Genomic DNA, 16,677 nt, shown 5'->3' with positions numbered 1-16,677 from the left:
ATAGACATCGCTGAAGAAGTGTTTTGTTTGCGCTGTGAATAGAACAATCTTTGGGTGACTTGTAAGAGGTAGGCCTCTCCCGGTAAAACAAATGTTTTGACGGAAAGAAGAAGGGGTATCCTTGAAACTCTGTTTTATACCTAGGGGCATGCAAACCTTTTGGAGTGCAAGCAAAGAGCAATCATTTATCTGTTTTTTGGATTGGTCGTTTCCTAACTTGCATAAAGAAAGGATGTGGGGCAAAACTCTAAAAATTGCCGTATATGAGACATTCTTATCACACGATTGGATTAATCGAGCAGTTTTAGCACATAGTTCAAGCTCGTTAAAAAATAAACATAAGCCATGAGCAAATGTTTCCCCCCGCTTTTAAGCTCATTAAAAAATAAACTATTCCCCGGTAAATAACCATCGTGAATGTAGTACTTCAGCCATTAAAGCCTTGGTCGTGTTTGCACCGTCACCTCCACTTTTGCATTGGCCGATCATTCACCTCCATTTGATTGTTTACCCATTTTGAGGAACAGCTGCGAAGAGTGATCTCACTAGCCATCCTTGTAACACTGCCGTGATTGGAAAATTCCAAACCTTACCTGGAATCAGTTGCTACCCATTTTATCACTCGTTCCTCAAAAGACGAGTCTCCTTTAAGCTCTTTTCAACTGACTCGTAAAATATGAAAAGATTGCCGAGCCATTGGCCTCTCCATCTCGTTAAAGGGAAAGGAAGTGCTATCCCTCCTCTAAATTTTAATCTTTTTGGACCTGAGGGATTATTACACAAAAAGATCGAGCGCTTGTTTTGTTCGGCTCGTTAAAAGTATCGAAAAGACATCCCTTCTGTATTGTTTTATACTTTTTCGGACTTAAGGGACTAGATGACGAAAAAGGAATTTTGGAGTTACCTTTACGTTCCTTTAAGACTCTCTAAAATTGAAAAGGACTGAGTTATCTTTGTCGTTAAACTCGTTAAAATTCTTAATAGCGACAAACTTGTCTATAGACGAGAACGAGTTTCACTATCGCTAGGCTCGTTAAAACATAGTGATGGGTTTGCCCGAAGGGCAAATTATAGAACAAGCATATGTTATCCTCCTCAAGCTTGATAAAAATAAAGAGGTACTGGTCAGCAATGACTGGGGAAAAATTGGGAAGAAAACTTGAAGAAACTTTGTTGGTAGCAAGTCGCTCTTGAACATGAAACTTCCACTCCGCATCTGAGTCGGGTTGGGTTGTTTCATTCACCGGTCACATCACCATGTTCCCATCATACCATCCACATTTGGGGTTAATGCTACCAATCCATCACATCAGTGTCGCCGATATGTTCAAGAGAAGTCATTCAGAGAGTTCACCTGTGTCTCACCCACTACCATACATTTATACTCCATTCTTTCATGACCGCCACCCTGAACCTTATATCACAAAATCGTTTTCACCTCCATTAAAATCATTTGCTCCGTTCCGTGTCATTGATGTGGGATTCATTAAGGCCCTCCTGTGATGGATCGCTTCTTGTCGACATCAGCTCATTATCCAAGAAGTCGATCTAGGAACACCCCATTCAGTACTTTGAAGCTTGCATGCCTCAATGGCAAGTTTCTCACTTCTGGCGATAGGTTTACATCAACGGCCTTCGACCGAAAGATTTTACGTGGTGTTCGACGCCAAGTCCTCTATTCACACCACGTGAATTGTACTGCAGTACCTTGAGGGTCATTATCATTATCAGTGATTCCTCTCGTGCCTGTTAACAACTTACATCATTGGCTGGTAATCAGGCGATGTCTTTCCATGTTCGACTCCAGAACATCTTTCACATGGATCGACTTGTACTTCGAGTGAAGATCGAACGAGATTGAAGACCCCGGATCTAGTTTCATCCATCCGGGCTGCGATATATATTCAGGGAAATAAAGACATCAAATGTACATCATTGCTGCATAGATAATCATCCAATCAAAGGGATGATGGCCCTACCAGAATCATCAGTCTACACCCAGACGATTTTCTGTCCTATGTACATGAAAATGAATTTATAAAGCTGAGCATGGGAATGCCCGCCTCAGCTAGATCATGAAAAATATTATGAAGATAATGTATTGTATTGTATCTTATTACAGGTCTCCTCCCAGCTTGAAAGAACTTCGGATCCTCATAATAAAGCATTTCACCCAACATCAAAAGATTAACGACCTCATGCTTTAGGGGGCCATTGTTATAGACATTTTTGGGCACTACAATCCCAAGCATGAAATTTCCATAAACCAAGGGCTCCTAAGTCCCTAAAAGTGTTGTTCTAACCCCTAAAGGAACAAGGTCAACATATTACAGCTTCTCCCAGAAGTTCTCCATGAAAAACTGCTCAGAATTGGTCAAAACAGGATCATTTCAGCTGCTCCACTGGCCAAGTGCGTTGCATCTCACCTAAATACACTGTGTGGGTGTTTTGCATTTCAAAAAGCCCTTTTATGGGGTGCGATGGGTGAGAAATGACAAATGGCAGTGTCATTCTGTGAGGTGGAGAGGCAATGGAAGCTTCCAGAAACTTCTCCTGTGACACTTGCCTCTCTGAGTTCGACCAAGGATGAGTAAGAGACCATCAATCTCCAAGTGGAAGCAAGAACTATCAGAGAGAAGACACTAATCAAATCACAAGCTGACTCATCCCCCTTACAGATATCTATATATGGATCCCTCATCCCAGAGATCCAGAGGCTGGAATTTTGCATATTGTAAGGAATTGTTGTTGGTTTCTTGAGACAAACATCAGATTGTTGGGTGATCTAAGATTTGTATGAGGTGAAGAGGGGCTTCCTTGCTGAGAGGTTGATACTGGGTCAGAACAACTGGTTGTAACTCCTCTTGGCTCTTTCTTGTTTATTAATAAAAGCTATTCAAGTTTTCCTCCATACTCTTGTCTCTTTATGTTTGCTGCATTTGTATGGTCAATTTACATCTGATCCTAGATTGTTTGTGATTATAGATCCATGTCTTTGTATAGTGCTATGCTACTGTGATCTTACAGGTACTTTGTGAAGCTGGGTGTGCAAGGGAACAAGTAGCGAAAGACTATCAAGGAAGAGAGGAATCAAATCAAGGGATTAGCGCAAGACAGAGGTTGGTCCTTCTGTTCCTCTCTATCTATAATTCATAAAGGAAAACGAAAGTAGCTTTACTCTGTTTGTTTCTAAGGCAGCTGTCACACCTTAGTGGGATAGAGCAGTTCTATATAGACACTTTTCCCTGTAACAAGTGGTCAACTCTCTTAAAGGATTGGACGAAAAGATTATAGAAAGTACCATTGTTCAAAAGGTCTTAAGATCTCTTCCAGATAGATTTGACTCCAAAATAAGCACCATAGAAGAAGCAAAGGATCTTGATACTCTCAAGATGGATGAACTCCATGGAATCCTCACTGCCTATGAGATGAGAAAATGTGGCCCAAGCTCCAAAGATGCAACGTTCAAGGGTTCAAAATCAAAGAAGGGGAAAGAAAGAAATGACTGTAGTGATGAGTCCAATGTGGAATCCGAATTGGCTCAATTTGTACGAAAGCTAAAGAAAGGATCTAAGCTAAAAGGTAAGTACCCTCTTATCTATTTCAAATGTGGAAAAATAGGTCATTATGCTACAAAATGTCCTCATAAACATGATAGTGATGATGAAGGAAATTATGAAAGAAGGGTATACAAAAAGAAAGGGATCAATAAGAAGAACTTCTTCTCTAACCAAGATGAGTCTGATGATGATGAATTTGTGGTCATCAAAAAGAAGTCAGATCAGGAAAGTGACCATGATGAATGCCAAGAAACATTATTCATGGCATTCACAAATGATGATGACTCAGGTCTAGAAGGAAATGTATATGAACTATTAATAAGTGCAATTGAAGAAAATGAGAAATTACAGAATAAAATCATTTCTCTCAAGGTAGAAAACGAGGAAACAAGAAGAAGAGAAGATCTCTTGGAAACAAAGCGAAAAGAAAAAGAAGAAACTTGCGAAGAACATGAAGCCGAAATAGTATCTTTGAGGAAGGAGTTGGAGCAAGTTAAAAAGGGTTGGAAAAGCTCTCAAATACTTGAGACTATCCTAAAAAGTCAAAAACCTCAACATGACAAGTCTAGAATAGGTTTTAAAGGAGAATCATCAAGCACCAAGAATAGTGCGAAATGCTATGTCGATGCACTTTCCAGCAACCCAAAAGAAGAGAAAGTATGTCATCAAAGGTGCATCCCAGATCCAAAGAATGAAGAGAAAATAACTCCAAAGAAGAATGTGGATTTGAATCATGGATATTACAGCAGATACAAACCAGTATTCCATCAAAGGCCCATCTCAAATCCAAAGAATGAAGCGGGAGTAATTCCAAGGAAGGAAGTTGACTCAAATCGTGGCTACTACAACAGGTACAAAACTATCTTTCTTGGACATTGTTTTCATTGTAAAAACTTTGGTCATCAAGCCAGACATTGCATGGCTCACAAGAGTGAAACACCAAAGCTAAAGGGTCAAATAATCAAACCATATGGCCCCAAAAGTCAGGGACAAATCAAAACCTTCAATTCATTTGATCCCTTGACCAAATTTGATATGATTTGCTCATTATGCTTCAATAATGGACACTATGAACAAAATTGCCCACTCAAAAGAGGAAAAACAAGTAGTGAGAATCCCAACATGAATAAATGTGGCCTGGCTCTATATGCTGAAAATAATGAAAATCATTGGTTTGTGGATAGTGGGTGCTCCAGACACATGAAAGGGGACAAAAAGAAGTTTGTCTCATTGAGCAAAAAGGAAGGAAATGTATCCTTTGGAAGTGGATCTGCCAGAATTGCTAGAAGGGGAACTGTTACTCTTATAAATGGAAAGGGAAAAGCCCAAAATGCTCTGCTAGTAAACGAGCTCAAACACAACCTCCTGAGTGTTAGCCAGATCTGTGATCAAGGACATAATGTTGTCTTTAGCACCAAAGACTGTGAAATAAGGAACTCTTCCTCAGGGGAACTTGTGGCAAAAGGGATTAGAACACTAGACAACATTTACATTCTGAATAAGATTCAAGAAGATAAATGCTACTTAAGTCAAACAGATGAAAGTTGGCTGTGGCACAAGCGACTTGGACATACAAGCTTCGAGAACTTGATCAATATCAGCAAGATTAAAGCTGTACGAGACATCCCAAAGCTATTCAAACCAAATCAAGGAGTATGTGGTCCATGTCAACATGGAAAGCAAACCAGAACTAGCCACAAGACCAAGGAGTTCTCTACATCAAAGCCTTTGGAGATCATCCATGTTGATTTATGTGGACCAACTAGAAATCAGGCACTCCAAGGAGAAAGGTACTTTGTTTTATTTGTTGATGACTATACTAGAATGATGTGGATATATTTTATAAAATATAAATCTGAAGCATTTGAGTGTTTTAAGAATCTTAAAGCTCTTGTAGAAAATGAAAAGGACACAAATATTAAGTGCCTCAAAACAAATAGAGGGGGAGAATTCACATCAAAAGAATTTAATGAATTCTGCAAAACACATGGAATTAAAAGAGAATTCTCTGCTGCCAGAACACCTTAGCAAAATGGGGTAGTTGAAAGAAGAAACAAAATAGTTCAAGAAATGGCAAGAACAATGCTATTAGCAGCAGATTTGCAGCCAAAATTCTGGAGAGAAGCAGTCAGGACAACTGTCTATACCTTGAATCGAACTCAATTAAGACCAAATAGTGAAAAAACTCCTTATGAACTATGGAAAGGAAGACCTGCTTCAGTAAAGTACTTCAAGATCTTTGGAAGCAAGTGCTTCATAAAAATCAATGATGGCTCACCAGGAAAGTTTGATTCTCAGGTTGATGAAGGGATCTTCCTTGGATACTCTACACGGAGCAAAGCCTACAAGTGCTACAATAATCAACTAAGGAAAATAATGGAAAGGATTGATGAAGACCTTCCAGAAGAAGAAATTGAAGAACACGAAGTTGATCCTTTCATTGAAGAAGAAGAACCAGAAAAAGAAGAAATAGATTAGGAAGAAGAAGAAGAGGAAAAAGAACCACCTCATACCCCTTCAAAGATGAAGTTTCTCCAGAAATATCATCCAGAAGAGTAGATTATTAGCAATAGAGATGAAGGGATGCAAACCCGAAGAAGGATGATAAATACACCAAAGAAAAACGATATTTCTCTTCTATCCATGATAGAACCAAAAAAATATACTCAAGCAAGTAAGGATCCTCATTGGGTAAAAGCCATGGAAGAAGAAATGTCCCAAATTGAGAATAATGAGACATGGGAGCTGGTACCTCGTCCAAAGGAAAAAAAAATTATAGGAACCAAGTGGATATTCAAAAACAAAATGAATGAAGAAGGAAAAATCATCAGAAACAAGGCAAGGCTTGTTTGCAAAGGCTATTCACAAATTGAAGGAATTGATTTTGAAGAAACATTTGCACCAGTAGCTCGCATGGAAGCTATCAAGATGTTCTTGGCATTTTCTTGCTCAAAAGGATTCAAAATCTATCAAATGGATCTAAAATCAACATTTCTAAGTGGGGAACTCAAGGAAGAAGTCTGCATGGAGCAACCAGAAGGGTTTGATCTAATAGAAGAAAAAGACTTAGTCTATAAGTTGAAAAAGGAATTATATGGATTGAAACAAGCTCCCAAAGCTTGGTATGCAAGTTTGGATCACTATCTACAACAACAAGGCTTCAATAAGGGAGTGGCAGGAAGTAATCTCTATATAAAGATGGATGAAGGTAAGTTACTAGTCACACTTGTTTATGTTGATGATCTGATTTTTGCTAGCAATAATGATGAGATGAGCCATGAATTTTCTCAAAATATGTCAAAAGAGTTCGAGATGTCGATAATAGGAGAGTTTTCTCACTTCCTTGGAATACAAGTATCTCAAACCAGAGTAGGATTGTTTATATCTCAAGCCAAATATCTTAAAGACATGCTTAAAAGATATGGAATGGAACACTGTGCACCCATGAGCACACCTATGACCAAAAATTGCAAATTGAGCAAAAATGATGACTCCCATCTAGTAGATGCAACTCATTACAGGTTAATAATTGGAGCCCTTCTGTACTTAACTGCTACGAGACTAGACATAATGCAGGCAGTAGGAATGGTGGGAAGATTTCAATCTGCTCCTAAACAATCCCATTTGTTAACTGTAAAAAGAATTCTTAGATATCTAAAAGGAACTCCTGATTTCGGTCTTTGGTACCCTAAGAGCTCAACACTGACTGTAACTGCATACACCGATATGATTGGGTCGGAAGTGTAGATGATCAAAAAAGTACTATTGGAAATGCGTTCTTCCTGGGAGAGTGTTTACTATCCTGGCTCAGCAAAAAAGAGACATCTATATCATTATCCACAGCCAAAGCCGAGTATATAGCTACAACAGACTGTTGTACTCAAATACTATGGATGAAGGAAGCTCTAAAAGATGTCAACATAAGTACAGATCAACCAATTACCATCTATTGTGATAACACAAGTGCTATCAGTCTTAGCAAAAATCCAGTGATGCACTCAAAGACCAAACATATACCAATCAAGTATCATTTCCTTCATGAACAAGTAGCTGAACAAAACATCATCTTGGAATATATCAATACTAAGGAGCAGATAGCTGATATTTTCACAAAACCTCTTCCTCGAGAAGCATTTGAACATATTCGTCAAAAGATGGGGGTTATCTCTTTAGCATCACTCAAGTTCATTCATAAAGATGGTGCAGGACAGGGGGAGCAGTTTGACAGGGGGAGTCCATATGCATTCCTTTTCCATTGATGTCAAAGGGGGAGAGAAGAAGAATATTGCCATCAATAACAAAGGGGGAGATTGTTGACATAGATTTTCATTGATGTCAATATGGCAATATTCGAGGAGCCAGAGGAAGCAAACAGAGCCATCGGAGGAGCAAAATAGAGCTATCGAAGAGCTATCAGAGTAATGGATGCCAAAGAATACACTATCGGAGAAATGGATGCCAAAGAATACACTATGGTGAGCTATCAGAGCAAAGGATGTCAAAGAATACATTATCGGGAGCAATATATGCCACAAAAGAGTTATAGGACGCAAAATACACTATCGGGAGCAATATATGCCACAAAAGAGTTATATGCATGCAAATACACTATCAAAGGCCATATATGCATGCAAATACACGCGTAACAACATATAACATATATAAGGAAATTTACACTATCAGAGGCAGAAGACATAGTTATATCAAAAACGTATACATAAAGGCAATTTACACTATCGGAGGAGGAAAACATAGGTATATCGATATACACTATCAGAGGTGGAAAAGATATATATATTGGAGTATAGAGGCGACAAATATATATATCGGTGATATTGTAATTGGTGGGTTCTACATCGAGCCACTACCCGAAACCCCCGACAACGATATATATGTGCGGACTCGACGACAACATTATGCAATGGTTTAATGTTATATCGCATCCGCCTATCGCAATAATACAAAGGGGTGTCACCCTTGAAAGCACCGATTGTGATATATGTTGCAGACCCAATGCAACATTACAATTTGGCTTAATATCATATTGCATCCGCAGGTGAATTGGTCATAGGCCATTGGGAAGCTGTGACTGCTGATTGCGATTACACAGCTAGACCCGATGGGTTTTATAAACCCAACTGTATAAGTTTTGAGTTCCGTGCATAAAGGGATTTTCAGTGTATTGGAGGGTTTCAGTGTAAAAATCGAAATACAAAGGAAAAGCTCCAAAGCGATAAAGACTGGACCCGAAAGGTTTTTTAGAAGCGGCCCTATAATACTTGAGTTCCGTAAGCGGGATTTCAAGCAGGCCTTAGGCGGTAAATGGTTTTGGGCTGGCTCCGCCTAATCCCATACAATTGGCGACGCATGGCTGGCGGAGGAAAGAGAGAAATCGCTTTCATCGGGTAGGTAACCTCTGTAATTCTAGGCCACCTGAAAATGAATATCGACCGTTAGATTGAGGATCCCACAGATCGACGATGGGCTCTGATAGCGACCAAAGGCAGACCCGAAGCAATTATAGATGCAGATGTAGAGTCCCTTGAAGTCCACCCTTAAGCATTTTGGTTGGGATTTTCATATATTTCTTATGTATTTAAATAATTGCATTGCACAGGGTTTGAAGGCCAAAAATGCATAAATAAAGGTTCTGATAGTTCAGAAGGCCTGAATGATGCTGATTGCGATAGCGGTGGTGACATGGTAGATTTCTCTGTGTATTTCGGTCCTCGCCGTTAAATCAGCGTGTCCTAGGAGTGTTGGTGAGCACAAAGAGACTGAGGAAGCCAAAAAGCCGGGAAGCAGAAGGACCAGCCAGCGCAGAGGAAGCCAAAGCGATGAAGAAGAGGGAAGCCAAAGGACAAGTGAGCACAGAGGAAGCTAAAGCGAGCATTGAGGAAGCTGAAGCGAGCATTAAGGAAGCCAAAGAGCCAGTGGAATGCGAAAACCAACAGTTAGAGGCATCAGGAACATATAAAACAAGAAAAACAAGGAAAGTTTGAGGTGTGTGCGTATAATCAGAGCGAGAGGAAGCCAAAGTTCAGGCAGAGGTAGGAGAGGCAGGAGAAGCAGGAGAACAGGAGTGAAGCAGAAGCTCAATAGGCTTGGGAGCAGAGAACTACAACAAAAATAGTTTATACTAGGTTAGGGTTGGAGCCCACGGGGTTGGAGCCTCAGAATTAAAAGGACTGGAATCCTTGGGAGTAAGTGCTCCTAAGTGCAGAACTATTGCCTTGGAAAAACAGAGTTTGTGCTTTGGAGGTTGGAGCCTCACTAAAGTCCAAGTTGGTGCTTGGCAACTGATTGTAACTATTTATATATTGTATCTATTTCATTGCACTATTTGTGTTAATAAAAGCTTTTATTCTAGCTATCTATTTCTATGTTCCATCTATACATGTTTTGGTGATAAAAAAGAACAATTAAAAAGAAATACTGATTCACCCCCCCTCTCAGTATTTCTAGCAGACACATATCCAAAAATATATGCAATGTCAAGTGTCTCTTTCTTTTTAATATTTTAGCAGGATCTTCATATCTTTCCCATGGAGATATCATAGTAAAATATTCTAATCCTTGGATGTTGATTGAATTCTCCATAGTTGCATTTCTCATGATCTCTTCCTTTCTTTATTCACACATTTCCTCCTAGAACATCCAATCATAGTTACTTAAACTTTTTCAACCACCTCATATGTCATATGAGGACATATTATGTTGATTTAATCTAATGTGTGAACCATGCCTTCATGCATCCTTTCACAGTAGAGCACTCATTAATGATATATGCAACCATATGACATGACTCTATTTTATCAAGTACAAGCATACATACCTCAACTCTTTCTTTTGGTCATCTAGACTTCCTTCAGCCGCTTCCTTAATTTAAATAATTTCAATCCCTTGACCTACTTTAATTATTTTGACTTCATACCATCATCCCATGAATCCCATATAAGTTGGAATTCTCGGTGAGATACTTGCTTCTTCTAGTTGTTGAACCTTTCAAAGAAGATTCCAATAGAGGATCTTGATCATCCTCATCTTGCAAATGCTTCTTTTGAATGATGTATTATAAGCTCTATACTAGATGGCTTTATTTTTCCCATAAGTACTACTTATGCTCTTAATGAGGTTACCAAGAGCTACATCCTTATATAGGTGGAAACCATAGACTTCTATTTCAAATATCTTTCATGTTTTTTTGTGATGATATCACAAGATCTTGCTTTAAATATTATGCTTCTATGGTTCCATCTCTTAACATGATGAATCTTATCATGCTTCTAATCATTCATGACAGTTATACTTTATAACAAAAAAATTGAAACAAAAACTTGAAAAGAACTAGGTGAGGAAGATTATCTCAATCATAGTAGAGATATTTTACTTCCTCCTTCTTGGATTTCTTCTTTTCATCTCCTTCCACTTGTTTAGTGATATGGGCTTCTTCCTCTTTTGATGTTGTCTTTCTTGAGTTTAGGAAAATCTCTCTTGTAGTGCCTATATTCTTGAAATCAATAACATTTCACCTTTTACGTGTTCTTGTTTCTTTTATGAGGACCAAATTTCCCAAATTTCCCTTTTCTCTTTGCCATATAAACATATGCTTGAGTTTTCTCATTTGATCCTACATCGTACTTTGCTTTCAACCTAGTCTCTTTTATTTTACATAGTGACCATAGATCCTTGAATGGACTAGCTTCCTTCTTCCCATAAATGCTTGTTGTAAAGTTACCCCATTCCTTAGATAATGCATTAATTACTATGGTAGTCATCTCTTTGTCAAACATAATTTCTCCCAAATCTTGGTTTTGATCCCTTATTTCATATATCCTCATAAAGTATAAGGTTATTCCTTCTTCTTTTGATATCCTCAGCTTGTAGAGTTCTTGTCTTAATGAGATGAATTATCCTATAGCGCTTATGGAAAATAACTATACAAGTTTTTCATAAATTTATTTTGAAGTTTCGAGTTTAGATACATAGGGAATGAGGGTGTTGGGTCCTTCGTTTGAAAATTGATTTTTGACCAATTGACCACATTTTTCCTGGAAATTACCGTTGGGAAGTTGCAGAGGAGACAATTGTAGAAGAGAAAGGAACCCGAAACAGACCGAAATTTGCAGGAGGATGGCTAGAGGAATCCAGACTCAACAAAGAAATAACCGAGCGGAGAAAAGGGTTGATAGCCGAGGATGAAGGAAACAACTGAGAAACAAAGGCAGCTGAAATGGAAAGACACAGAACATACAAGAGAGAAGTTTTAGTTCAAGCAAGTGGGGAGACTTAAGAAGGGCTAGGGGAATGTTGAGGAGAGGGTTATATGATGGGCTAAAGGAATGATGTTGCGGATCCGTTTGAGGCCGCTCGATATCTGGTTCCCTTGATTATATATTGTTCTGTTATGTTGATGGATGTTCTATATAGGGCTTTGAGCCTGATGTAATGTTATATTACTACGGTGTTAATGGAAGACATGGTTGCAGGGAAATTTGAGAAATCTAAGTGTGATTATTTATGGTTTTCTAAATTTTTTAATATGATTGCATATGTCTGATATTTCTCATTTGTATATGCTGATTGGAACCAAACTGTTATATTTTTGATTTATTGTTAGTTTTAGTTCCTTGAGATTTATCCTAACGCTTGATTTGAGTCCCTCAATTAAATAAGGTCACGACACGCCTCAGTTGAGATGCCTTATTCTTCTAGGGTAAGGTGAAAATGTTGGTGTGGTTCTAGACCACCATGGAGCCTTAGTTGGACCTTGTGCCTGAACCCTATGTCTCAACCCATCTTTTATTTTTCCACCAACAAATGGTTCCATTGTCGGGATTTGAAAATTTGGAAAGGGCTCTGGAATATGGTGTCGAGGATCATTAAGAAGGAGCTCAAATATTGGTGGCATGAACAAGTACAAAGGTTTGCTTCTCAATATGCTCAGCTCCATCAACAAATTCTGAAGCAATTGAAAGAAGAGATATTGTACATAGAACCTGTGAGTGATCAATACGAGATCTTCTGGTGCAAGTTCCTAGAGGAGCTCTACAATTGGTTTCAGGGACTGCAAATAAAGGGAAAGATCAACATACATAACCGATCTTGGCATAATTGGACTCACATAGATCTAGTTGATCTGCATCGGCTTGACACTGATCTATAGATTTCTGGGTGAAAACCACATTAAAATGATATATTATTGAGTTTGTGGCAGATGGTCACCAATCCTTTTCTAAGGCTGAGGCTGTGTTTAAGTCAGGGTTGCGGGGACGATAGATGAGGGAAGTTTCACTTTGGGTTAATATTCTGATGGTAGAAGAGAACTTGTTAGTGTTCCTAAACCATTCAATGGCATCTTAAAATCCTGTACTAGGGGGAAGACCTAAGGGGAGTCATTATACTTGAATGGGAACGATGAAAATATTGAAGAAATAAAAATATATGACTTTTGGAGGGCCATATATTTGAGGGCACAAAGAAGACTGCGAATCATTGAGGAATGCAGGGAAAGAGATCGATAGGAGATTACTAAAAGATAAAGGGGACTACACCAAGCAAGAGTGGTGTTGAGGAGTCCAAAAGAATGGGAAAGAGAAGGAAGTTGACTGAAGTTACACAAAAACAAAGATAGTTCTAGGATAAATATTGGTTCCATAGGAGGATTTGAGATAACGATAGTGATAAAGGATCAAAATAATAATAGAGAATCTATCCCACCAGTAGAAATGGGAACAAAAAATGAAATGGGCTGCACAGGCCTTGAGGAAGGCCCAGATGATGATATGCACTTTACCATGAGAAGATTTTTTTCGAGAATGATGTGTCCTCTAAAAGTCGTGATTGGCTGCCCAACTACTTAGGTATACCCTCCACTAACCTTCCATTGGCACTTTATCGTAACCCTGATCATTTTTTATCCAATTTAATTAAAGTTATAAAGGTTCATAGTGTGTATGCAACTTATAACTCTGGTATCATTGGAAAGATGATTAGTAATAGTAGCAAAGGTACCCAAGGGTCATTGTAACTAGGTTCTTAAGGATTTATACTTATTCATCAAATTCAATCAGCCATGGAGGGATCCTTTACTCGATACCTTGAGTTCTCTGGTAAGGGGAGTGAAGACGTAGAGCAACATTGGTACCTATGTGAAGCTATCTGGAGGTATCCCAAGACTCCAGATGTTATGAAGCCGATTGAATTTCAGACCATGATTCGGGAAAGAGAATAGAGATGGTTTATTAAATGGCCTTCATTGCAATAGAATCCAATGGTAGATGAAGTTAGAAAGGAGTTTATTTAGGAGTTTAAACTCCCTCAAACTAACCAACAGGTTGTGTGGGTTATGGGAAATCAAGAAACGAGAAGGAGAGACTTCCTAGGAGCTAATTTAGAGATACAAGGATGAAATTGGTAAGTTGAACTACCTGATTGACCCTAAACAGCAATGAGATTGGTTCATTAAAGCATTGCTACTGCTGACTCACACACCGTTGACTCAACAAAATATTCATACTCTACAAGATGCTTTAGAGAAAGCAACTCGAATTGAGGATATAGACGGATACCCAAATGAACATGTGGGAGAGGCAACTTCCCATGACCCCTCTATTTTGGGGCTGCAACATCAAATCGTGGATCTGACGGAGAAGATGAGGTACCTAAAACTAATCTGACTTGTGTGATCGCATGTATGGTGTACCAACTTCCTCATTGAGGGGCATCACGCCACGAAGTGCCCAATATTGTGAGCCCATAGAATTTCCTCTATGTTGGAGGTGTCATCCACATCTTTACCTATTTACATAGTTGTGTAGATTGGTACACAAGGTAACTACATAGAATGCACTCAGTTCCATGCATTTCCAAACCAGCAGGGTATGACACCAACATAGTATTGTGAGGTATGCAGAATAGATGGGCATATCCCTCAACTCTGTCCAATACTACAAAAGTATTCCAATGTTCCAAACAACACTTTTTGTGAATTTTTTGGCTCACCAATGCACCACATGAATCGTTGTAGAGAACTAGATGCCTTAGCAGATCGATTGGATGAATCTTCTTATCAGATTAATGAGAACCCTCGAGGATGAGGAGGCAGAGGAACAAGGGGAGGAAGACCATGAGATAGAGGTATGATATACCATTACAACTGTGATCGAGAGGGTCATGTTGGAATATATTTCCATTTACCAAGAAGACCTTGGTGCTCCCAGTGTAGGGTGAACACACATGCAATGAAATATTGTCCAGAGTTGATTGTTAGGTGGGAAGAGTGCAACCACCAAAGGGGAGAAAATTTAATTAATTCTGAACCAAGGATTCCTGAGACAACTCCCCTCTCAAACATTAATATAGTTACCTAGGAGGGGGGGTGGTAGAAGACCGAAGCTGATTGGGGAACAACTGGACAACCAAAAAATATAAGGTCGGCCTCACTAAACCATTCATACAATCCTGATTAGTATAAGAAATACTACAAGGAAGTTGTTGAGACTTTTTATAAATTGAATATGAATGGGGAATCCTAGGGGGAACAAACAAAGGTTTCAAAACCCAGGACCTTAGACCCACGTCAACTTTATAATCAACCCATAACATAATGGTTCAAGTTATTTCTACAGATTGTGAATGATGACCAAATTCTTAGGCAGTTGTGGGAAATCCTTAAGACAACTATAAAGGATGGGGTGATAGAAGAAGGATTTATCTCCACCAATTTTCCTGAGAGACACTCCTGGAGGGTGTGTAGGAACAAGAAGAGAACATGAAGGGAGTTCTGGATTGATGCTCAAATTGTAGGTTTTCAAATTAAAGATGTAATGTTAGACCTGGGATCAGATGTGAATATACTACCACAAAAGACTTGGGAAGCCTTAGGAAGGCCTAAGTTAGCTTTCTCTCCGATTCAACTACGTATGGAAAATAAATATTGTATACTCCCAGTTGAAAGGTTAGAAGAAGTAGAACTTGACATAGCAGGGGTGAAAATCTATGCTAATTTTGAAGTAATAAACATCATGGGGGACAAAGACCCCTACCCAACATTTCTTGGAATCGACTGGGCCTTTGAGAACTATGCGATAATTTATCTAAATAAGGAGATGATGACCTTTGTAGTAGAAGGGACCAAATTGATCCAGCCCCTAGACCCCTACCAAGGGAAAAGATTCATTGAACCAACAAATGACAGAGAAGCACCTAAGTTGTTGGATCAACTATACCGTCTGAAAATAGGGAGAAGAGAGGATTACATCAACGTGATAACAGGTGGATTGATTAGCTAGAAGAGAATTCAAAGCTTAAAAGTTGGATCTGAGGTTGCATGGAAAGACTGGAAATAGGGCAGACACAAGATCAACACTAGGCACTACACTACGATCGATCAGATTAACTGGGTTGGTACTGAGGTATGGGGATTTCCTATTTTCAATGGCATATGTTATGTTAATTATTTTCTTAATGAAGTTGATGCAACCATTCCTAAGGATCACAAAGTGACTTTATTATATGTCTCTTTACAAGAAACATAGACAAGGTGGTGGGGTTCTCACCACAACCATCTCTGAGAATGGCAGAAAATTAAGATGGAAATGAGGGTTAGATTTGAGCCTTTGGAGAATTCTCCACAAAATTTTCTTAAGTACTGAGGGAGCTCTAATCTTCGACAACATATACAAGCCAGTGAGGCCAGGTGGACCTGTGAAGGGATTACAGAAGACTTATGGGTACACTACTATGTACAAACTCTGGTAACATTTCTAAAGGCATGGTATGTGAGGGAAGAGATAAAGAGACGGACTGACGATTCTGATTGCATAACAACCTAGTTTGTTAATGAATTTTCCATCATAGATATTGATGAGAGAATGACAACTACACTGCAAGCTGTCAGAATAGTTTTTCTCATTGCAGGGGAGCTGGTGGAGGAATGTATAGACCAAAACACTCTTGAGCACATATACGAATCCAAGTTCCATGAAGGCGTAGCTTGTGGAAAGGTAAACAGAGAGCATGAGGAAGATGAATTGGAAGAATTAAGGAATCTAATGTTCAAAGAGACTAAAGGAGAACGAGGTTTTGAAGATGGGTCTGTGACCAATGGTCCACA

Source organism: Pinus tabuliformis, chromosome 9, assembly GCF_031772625.1.
Source record: "Pinus tabuliformis cultivar Carrire ecotype Pingquan chromosome 9, CPIR1, whole genome shotgun sequence".
NCBI classification, from domain to species: domain Eukaryota; kingdom Viridiplantae; phylum Streptophyta; class Pinopsida; order Pinales; family Pinaceae; genus Pinus; species Pinus tabuliformis.
The sequence above is the reverse complement of the archived record's forward strand: the minus strand, read 5'-3'. Positions refer to the sequence as shown.